The following is a 9,904-nucleotide window of genomic DNA, read 5'->3' on the forward strand; positions in this document are numbered from 1 at the left end:
TCGGGCTTTTAACATTTTTTGATGGCCGGCAATAAAAGCAATCCCACCACTCCCACTCCCTCTCCCTGCCACACTGCCTCACTTGCAACTAGGAAAAACTAACCCAGACATATCCGAACCCCAGCCAGGCAGAACCCTGAGCCGAGCTGAGAACTTCACGTAGCCAAGAAAGTCGCGTCAAGTACGTTTGGATATTTAATGCCATTTGGGGTCGTAAAAATTTTGAGTGTATCTTTCGTCCCTGCGATGAGGCTGAGGCGGCAGATGGGGCTGAGGGGTCTGGGGATTCCCAAATAGAAAATGCAAAGCACAAAGGACAAAGACGGGCGCGCGCAATTATCTTGGTCTGGACTTGGCTCTGCCATTAGATGACCCAACTATTTTTGCGCATATATTTTACGCATATTTTATGTGCCTCAATTTTTTCCTTTTTCTGGTCCTTCCCTTTCGGTCGTTTTATGGCCTGAAAGTCAAGCGGAAACAGCGTTCTGGGCTATTCTCATGTCATTCGAGATGTACACTCGAATAAAGATACAAAAAAACATAGATACAAAGTTACATACACACATATATACATCCACATTACTATAAACGGGTCTTAAAGAGATTGTCTTGGCAAATGGGAAACAAATTTGGTGAGTGCAACAGAAATTATTTATGGCCAAGCGAGAGGTATGGACTACCAAGGCTGTAGTGACACTTTTTCTGTTCGATTTGGCCATTTAGAGAAAGGAACAACTCGTATAGAAATGTTTTGCAGAGGTTATTTATTTTCTATGGCAATTTCCTTCTTGTATTTAAGGCATTGAAACGTATTCTCGTCTAAAGGGAACGAGAATGGGATAAATTGTGCAATTTTGAGAAACATAAGTAATTAAATATTTGAATATATAATTGCTGTTCTGAGACAGAAGAGTAAAGGTCCTAGAATAATCTGAATATGGTAATTCTAGAGCCAGCCACTGTCGTAGTTGAGTCACAAAATTGTACACCTATGAAATTTGTTGTTAATAAATTGATTTTTATTTTTTTTTAGCCAACGACAAGAGCAGTAAACCGATTATATATTGAGCAAAATGCAACAAATACTCGTACTCGTATTGGTATTCAATGAAACAACTGAAAGTTTTACACATGCCTGGTTGGGCGGGTTGGGTTCGGTTCGGTTCGGTTTGGTTTGTTGTTGGTTGTTTGGTTGTGCTTAAATGCGCATTAGTGAGTTTCATGAGGAGACAAAACCTCTTATGGGAAAACAACAAGGGGACCCTCAACTACAAAAGCAACAGCGGCAGCAACAGCAACAATGTCGACAACAATTTAGAAATTGAGCTTGAAGCAGGGCGAAAAGTTTTTGCATTTCATGTGTTTTTGTCATTGGAACTCGCTAATTTCCGTGGATAATAGTTTCATCTTCGTGACAGCTGCCTTTCTCCTTCTCTCCTTCTTTTCCCTTTCTCTCTCTGGCTCGCTCTAATGGCTGACATGTTGAATTTGTCGTCCCCAGTTGGGTTCGTTTTTCAACTTTCTTCTCGCATTTCTCTTGTTGCGTGTTATTGGGGATGTGCGTGTGAGGCGAAGGAATGTTAGTTTTTACTCGCGTATGCTCAACCTTGCTTGTGTGTCTGGGTGTGTGTGTGTATGCGTGTGTGTATTCATGGGGACTTTAAGTTGTCCCTAAAGTTTGCAATTTAAAAGAGTAAATTGAAATGGAATATTTGTCTTTGGGGTTGAGTTCAGCTTCTGCTTCTGCTGCTGCCTCGCTATGCCTCTCTCTATGGCCAGTGCACTCAGCCTGCGTGAAATGAGCCGCATCCCGTGGCCATGTTTCATGGGCCAGTTGCAGTTCACATTCCCATTCCCGTTGCGACTGCGACTGCGAGTACGAGTACGACTGCGGGTGCGTGTCACAGCCAAATTGACCCCATTAATCCTTGCGGCCAGATAGCAGGAGCGAAAGCAAATGCCAAGCCAAAAACAATGACAAAACCACTGGCCCAAACAAGAGCAGAGCCAGAAGCAGCTGAAACCATAGCAGCGAAAAGAAAAAAAAAGTTGTCGAGACGCAACCAGGACTGGGACTGGGACAGGGACAGAGGTGGACACCAGCAGAATAAACAGGAGCGAGGCATCACGACCAGGATTCGCAGAAGCAGCAGCAGAAGGCAGAATCCTTTTTGCATTGTGCCAAGTCTTTGGCGTTGCTCGTTTGGCTTGTTTATGGCTTGTTGATTCGTCCCTGGGATAAGGCATTTATATTTGTCTACCATCTGCAAATGGAAATTATTCAAATGCGAGCTCTGCTCGACTCAAAACTGGAGAGAGGCAATTTCATTTTCCCTGCTGCTGCTGCCGTCTGATAATTATGAATTTAGCAAATTGATTTATTTACGTGTTGGATAAATGAATGAAGCTGTTCGCTTCCAGAGTTGATTCACAGGTCTATTAGAAGTATCCTGAAGGAATTTGAGTATGTGCTTGTTCAGTATTTCATTAGTTTAGGTGTTCTTCAGTGCAATACAATGGTACAGAGATGCAAACTTCAGAGTGTCTTTGGGTCAGTCATGTATCCGAATGTATTTCCCTGACTATTAGAAAATTAAAAATGAGTTTCAAGGGCCGTAAGGGCCACTCCTGCCACCACTTAAATTCTGAAGGGTTTATTTCTTAACAAAAAAGGAGCCCCTCCAAATGGATAGATGTACAAGTGCGTATGGAGCGTGGGTAACAAATGATCAATGCTTGGAAACTGTTGCGTTTAATCTTGGACTTGGCTCAATTCCCCCAAATCCATTAATCATTTCGGTCATCAAGCATGAAAGCGATTACTCATACATAGATGGTTCATTCTCTGTTTCTTCCTCGGCATCCCTCGGCACCCCGTTCTTGTACTCGTACTCATTCAGAAATGGCTACAACAAACATGGCCTAATAGGCAGGCAAATGGAAAAACGAGGCAAGATGCGTGTCCAGAGTGAGAGATTGGGGGAGGGAGAACGCGGAGTGATGGGAAGAATGCGAGCCGGGGCTGATCTAATATTTGTTCAAGTGTTATTTCTGTCGGCTTAGTTTCCCAAAATTATGCTACAATATTTCGTTATATTTATCACATTTGATTGTGCGTATTAACGGAGACTGGGGGGTGTTTAGTGGGGCGTGATGACTGGTGGGCAGGGATGTAAGGGGGAGCGAGCGACCGAGCGGGGAGTGTGTGAAATGTGGCAAAGAATTAATAAGATAACTTTTGTCTTTGGTGCCCAGGGACCATGGACCATGGACGGGGGGGAGGGGACATGGGACTGGGGCTGCCGGGCTGGCTTACGACTGTCAGCGGGTTCAGCGAAAGTTGTTTATTTAACATTTTGGCTTAATTTGTTTTTATGGCTGGCAGCGGTCTCTGGCTTTGGCTCTATTTCTGTGTAAATCAGCAGATTTATATTTCACCCGACTGCCCCTGACTGCCTGACTAATTTGATTTTGAGCCACACACACCCACAAACGCATGCGTGGAAGGGAGCAGGGGAGAGGGAAAGGCGCATTTAAATGGAAATGGATTCAAAGTTAGGGACATGTTGTGCAAGTTAATTAGCACAAACAGATCGGGGGGAGTTGGAGGAATGAGACTAGGACTGGAATTCGCTGGGTGTCCTGCACTGGGGTGTACATTTTGTGTACAAATTGTTTCAAGGCCTCGGCTCGAATTCAATTGCTTAGTGCAATACCATTTGCAATTGTTTATTTTAAGTGGGCCCACCGCACGTGTGCCTGTGTGCGAGTGCGTTTATTGCGGCTAATTAAAAGCAAACAATGGCCGTCCAAAGTAGGTTGTATGCGGCCGCCCTGCAACGGCAACAAAGGCCGGCCAATCAAGTCAAAGCCACATTACACGTTACGTTATTTTCAAATCTTCTCGTTCTCATTCTCCTCTCTTCTCTTCTCTTCTCTGTGCCTGGGCCGGTGTTCGGGCACTTTTCTTTCGACATTTCCTTCGCATGGAAATGGTTGCCTCTCGCTCTCCCTCTGACCCAGCAGAGTCGAGCCCTTTGTTTGTGCGGCGCCATAATGAAACAATTAAGTGCACAAAATTAGGTTACAGCCGCAGTCGCGCTGCACAATGCCATGCAAATGCTGTGAGTAAAGTAAATACGAGTTGAATGCAACATCAGGACAAAGGAAGCTGCAAAAGAAAGACAACCAGCAGACCAGGGGCCAGGGGACAAGGGACAAGGGAACTGTGGCAGAGAGGCAGACAGATGGACAGATAGACAGATGGAGGAGGCAAGTAAGCAGAGCCAAATGTGACAGGAAGGCGCTTCTGGCCGGCCACAATGGCGGGGCAGCGCAGTGCTATGTACACTGGCTCAAGCTTAATTTCAGCCTCAAGTAGAATTTAAATGCATTCTCTTAAGTATACCTTGTGAGCTGCCTCACTGTGCGGGAGATGTGGTGGGTTGAAGCTAGTCTAAGCTGGCTTCGGTAGCTGACTGCAGAATGTCAAGCCCTAGCCAAGTCTCTATTTAATGCTATACGGACAGGGCGTTCCAGCATCGGACTCGGACCCGACTCGGACTCGGACTGAGACTGGGACGACATGTGTTATCAGTGTCAAGAGATGCGCTACAAAGTATGCTACAGAAGTTGCATTGTGCATTGTGCTGGTGTGTGTGTGTGTGCGTGTGCGTGAATGGGCTAAGCATTTGATGGGCCATGCACGGAGAAGGGCAAAGAGTGCAAGCGAAGAGCAAGAGGGCAAGACTGCTCCATTATTGCCATTGTGATTGTGCCGAGGGAAAGTGAAATGGAGCAAGCACTTGATCTACTTACCTGAGTATGAGTGGAAAACTGTTGCCCCGTGCCCCTGCCCATGCCGAGCGTGGGATTGCAGATTGCTGGAGTAAATACCAATTATTGAGAGGGCTTGGATTCATTAATTCACATCGACTGGAGCTTTAACAAACGCATAAATCAGCTGGGTGGCAACGAAACGAGTAATCAGAAAACTTATTTCCCATCTCGAACTACGAACTATGAGCCATGTGCATGTGGATGGGACATGCGATATGGGCGTCGACTTGTTTTGATGTCGCATATGATAACAAAATAATTTCGCTACTATGTTTTTGTTGATTTATCCTGTTGGCTTTGCGCGTTCGGAGAACGGCTCTGTTTGTGTTGATTGTCCGCACTCCAACGTCCCCTTTTCCGTTTCCTGGAGGGGTCCTAGGTGCAGGTCATGTCCCGTGAACAGACTAAATGTTTTTATTCGATGTTCTGTCAACATCATGTGGCATTCAAATGGTGGAGGGCCAGAGTGGAGAGCGCTGCCTATTTTCGTTAGTCCGTTCATATGTGAAATTTATTTCAAACGAATTACACAGTTACCCCCTCAGTCCTCAGCAACGCTCCACCCGCTAAACCCATCTAAACACACACAGCTTTTTTATGCCCCACTCGGTGGTTTCGACGGTGCTTCAGGCCGCAGATTGATGCCGAGCCGGGCCGGGCCGAGGCCGGAGCCGGGGCCTGGTGCGATGTTGATTTTAACGTTAGTTTTGTTGTCTTTGCATTTTATGCGCGCATGTGTCGTTCCAGATGAGTAAAACAAAATCATAAAAGGAACACACAGTGAGTGCCATAAAATTACGCCAAATGCTAGCCGGAGGCACTCGAAAAGCCAATGGCCATCGGGTGAACAGTTTTTCAATTAAAGCAAGAGGTTTTGATCGAATATTTTGCTGGGCTGCGCTTGATTTAATTAGGGAAATGTATTCAATGTTAATACAGCAACTTAACTGATTTATTCGCCCGGCATTGTCCCTGCCGTTTGCCATTTGCAATTTTCTCAAATTAATTTGGTAAGAAATCACGTAGATAAGCAATTAACATGGCCACTGAAGACTGCCAGTCCCCTCCTATAGTCCTGTCGTCCTGTAGTCCTGCAGTCTCCTCCGGCCTGCTCGCTGTCCTGTCATTTCATTTCATTTACAGGCCACGTACGTATCGTCTGTCCATTGTTAAAGAGCATAAAATACACAGACAGCTTTCAAATGCAAACCAACTCACGGAGTGGGCCACTGATACTCATGAATACAGATGCAGATATAGATTCGTTGGCTGTAAGTTTCTTTAGTTGATACTGTAGATGGCACTTCAGGCATTGAGTAAGTTGATGATAGTCTTTTGGTAAATGATTTTTATTTCATGTCCGAATTATGACACCATGCTGTATGCCAGCACTTCCGACATTGGGCTGCCACCACTTGTTCTCAGTGTGACAGGCCAATTATTCACTCTTGGCATTGTGTTGAGCAATATGCATAAACTGCAACACTTAAATTATAGCAATTACCATGCATTTTTATTTTTATGCGGCTATTAATATGAACATGCAAACGTATATTAACAATACAAAAAATACAGGGTATTCTCTCAAAGTAACTTGTTTGAAGGTGACCTAATTCGTTAAAAGAAGTTCATTGGCATCCCAATAAATAAATCAATTCTAACTTAGGTCCATTTTTGAGAGCATTATAGTATTAACACCCTGGATTTGTCTATATGTATTTCTAACGTTAATAAATCTTGTAATAATTAAAAGAGGAATAAACAGCACAGCTAAATGAATGCAAATTAGCATATTTAAAACGTAATGCTCGCTGACAATTACACAACTCCGTGTTCCCGATCCAAGACCCACTCCCAGTCCCAGGTCCAGCATTCAACGGTGGCTGTTTTATTATTTATGGCGCATTAAATGCAAAGCTCAACAAAGCCAGGCCTGGACCAGTGCTCAGAGCAGTCGGTAATTTGATAATTTTAGTTCCAATAGAATCGATGTGGAAAAACGGCAATGAAAATTTTGTAAAAACAAAGAAAAAATAGGCACAGAGCGAATCGTGTGGGGCTTAATGCGAATTTGTAGCCTTTTACATTGTTTCGTCGGCTTTAATGCATAATTATTACACAAGATTATTAATAATAATTATTTTTGGCAGCTTATTTATGGCCTCAGATTTGTTATGCGACTAAAACCGTGTATTTTTGGTGCTTTACATGCGGAAAATTAAATTATTTATAAATCCACTTTTCGAACTCCTAGAAAGGGATTCCATGCATATTTCACAAATGATACTTTTTTTTGTGTTTGAGCACTTAGTGTTCTCTTAGATCTTTTAAAGTTAAAGGCCATTTCATTTGTAATCAACATTTACGAGTAACAAGAAATTGTTTTCTTTGTTTTGGCTATAATACTGATCCGATCACAATTCTTAAATTTTAACAGGTTCTTAAGATCACTCTCTATGGAGAGTTCTGATGGAAAGGTAGGTGGAAAATCGTCAAGTTTTTTTACCCAACCTCAAATTGGAATATGAAATAATTAACGTTTTGGTGCGAACAGATGCTACAGCCCGATCGGGTTATCGAAACGGCGGAACAGAGTCCTTTGTGCGCTTAAGAGTCTCAGTTGTGCGCCTAACGGATTCAATTGTGCGCTTAACAGTCTCAGTTGTGCGCCTAACAGGACAAGGCATGAAAGCGCAAAATGCAAAAACAAATGAGCCCTCGAGTATATTTAATATTCATTTTAATATAACATTACAGAATGTTAATGTTGTTTTTAAATTACAAAAAATTCAGATTTTCCTGAATTTTTCATACCTAAAAGCTCTGGGAAATGTTCTTTTCAAATAATAATACTCACAGCCTCGGTCGACATAGACAGGATTTCTGCAGAGCTTTGCACAATGTAACAATACGAATGATTTAAATAAGAGTATTATGCCAAATATTTTCAAAACATACCGAGACACTGACAGCGATGTGTCCTGGTCGGATTTAGAAATGCAATATGCCATCCTTCTTTGCGAGTACCGCGTAAAATGGAATAATATCAATTAAATAAATAAAATTAAAGCTTAAAATTTCCAATATCTGTTTTCGTACATCCACATACATATGTGTGTAAAGATTTTGTACGACTATGAGTGTGAGTATCAAATATTCAATTGACTTTTGTGAAAAATATTTGCCCGGTCACGTTTTATTGTTAATTTGAACAAATTTTTGCAAAATGCATATAAAATTTAACGACTCCTCACAACGGCGCATACGGAATGAAAACCTCTGTGTTTTTGGGCGCGTGGGCGTGGGCTGAACGACAGAGGGGAATGGCATTGCCGCATTGATAAACAAAGAGGATAAATCGGGAATCGGGGAAAGGCATAGAGACCCGCATCCACACCCACTCTTACTGTGTGCGAGGACACGAGCCCCGACACACTCGTACTGTAGGCGGTCACATATTTTGTTATAGGCCGATTTGCGCTTTGTGCCTTTGCGACGTATCTTTCGGTCTGCTTTTTTTCGAGACCGTGTGTTTGTGTATCTGTAGCTGTGTGATTGTGGTCCCCGGCTCACATTCTCCGGCTTGTTGCATATTTAAGCGCTTTTAAAACATTTGTTACTCTCCCTTCCTGCCAGCGTCGGGGTCGGTTCGCCCGAATGTGGGGCGGTTCCACTTTTATTGTTTTGGTTATCAATGCTCAGCGCTTTTAAAAAATTCAATTGCGGTCGGAAGTCGTCGCACTGCCATAAACTGCGACCCTCCCCCTCAAGCCGGGCCCCGCTCGGCGCCAGCCCCCCCCCGTACGGTCACCATTTACATTTAAATGGCGATAAAAAAAAAAGTGATACAAATGTAGAACTCTAGACCAGAGGGTTTCGCCGGCCCAAACCTGACCGCTTCGCTTTAATGACGCGACAGTTCGGGAGCTAGGAGCTGGGAGAGGAGAACCTCTTACAATTTTGCGCAAAATGCAAATTTAAATTCTTTTCAATTGTTATTGTTGCTGTTCTATTTGCACTTTGGTGCAAACACTCGACGCCTCGACCCGGCCCAGGCCCCGGCCCCGGCCCCGGCCACAAAACAAACGACAAGCTGGAACATACGTTAGCTCTCGTTTCCTTCTGGGGATTCTCAGTTCTCCATCTGGCAGTCCCCTCTGCCTTCCACCACGTTGTTGCATTGTCGTTGCCATTTTGTTGCTGTCTTTCTCTGTTGCTTTCTGGCTTGTTTGCTCAGTACATCTATTTGTATTGGTGAAAGATTTTTAAATATTTCATGATCTTTGTTGTGTCATGTCCGACGACCACTCCCACTCACACCCCCACACCGCCCACATTGACCAGAGTGCCGCAAAGTGCATGGAAAATTTCAATTTGCAAGCAAATGATTTTTTATTGGAACAAAACAATAATTGCAACATGTAAATATAAGGATGATTCCCCAAAGAGATGTTTGCACACTTCATCTCATTCATGGCAATGGCAAGAGCACAAAGCTCAACGTTGGAGGTGATTCGGTGAGCATTTCTTTTCTTCTTGACCATTTAAAATTGTAGATCATAAAAGCACTTGGAAGGATGAGAATGTATGTTTTATAACTATCATAATGGTACTATGGTGGGAACTTTGGATTAGAGGGCATTGGAACACAGTCACTTTTTCTTCACCGGTCATTGGAGTTCGCTCAGAGAAACAGAAACAATCTTAGGTTGGGCTTATAGCTTACTCTAAACACTCACAATATATTCATAATCGCTTTTTTTTCGATAACGTGAACTATTGCTATGACTTTGGAAGGAATTGAAAAATACTTCGGGCTCTCAAGCAATGGATTGTATAATCCTGATCGTGCCGGTAAGACACCTTATTTCGCGAAACAAAAATCTAATGTTATCTAAGACTATCGATAATTATGTAGCCGGGAGACAGACTATAAACTGTGGCCCTTGATTGATTATTTAAGACTGGCCTAATAAAATCAATCTGCTTTTGCTCTTTAATGCCTGGAACTTCCCATGAGTTAAGAGGGTTTTTCGTAATCGTTTTGTGGTTAGGTTATCGA

Source organism: Drosophila persimilis, unplaced genomic scaffold, assembly GCF_003286085.1.
Source record: "Drosophila persimilis strain 14011-0111.01,24,50 unplaced genomic scaffold, DperRS2 tig00000000-arrow-pilon, whole genome shotgun sequence".
In the NCBI taxonomy this organism is placed as follows: Eukaryota; Metazoa; Arthropoda; class Insecta; order Diptera; family Drosophilidae; genus Drosophila; species Drosophila persimilis.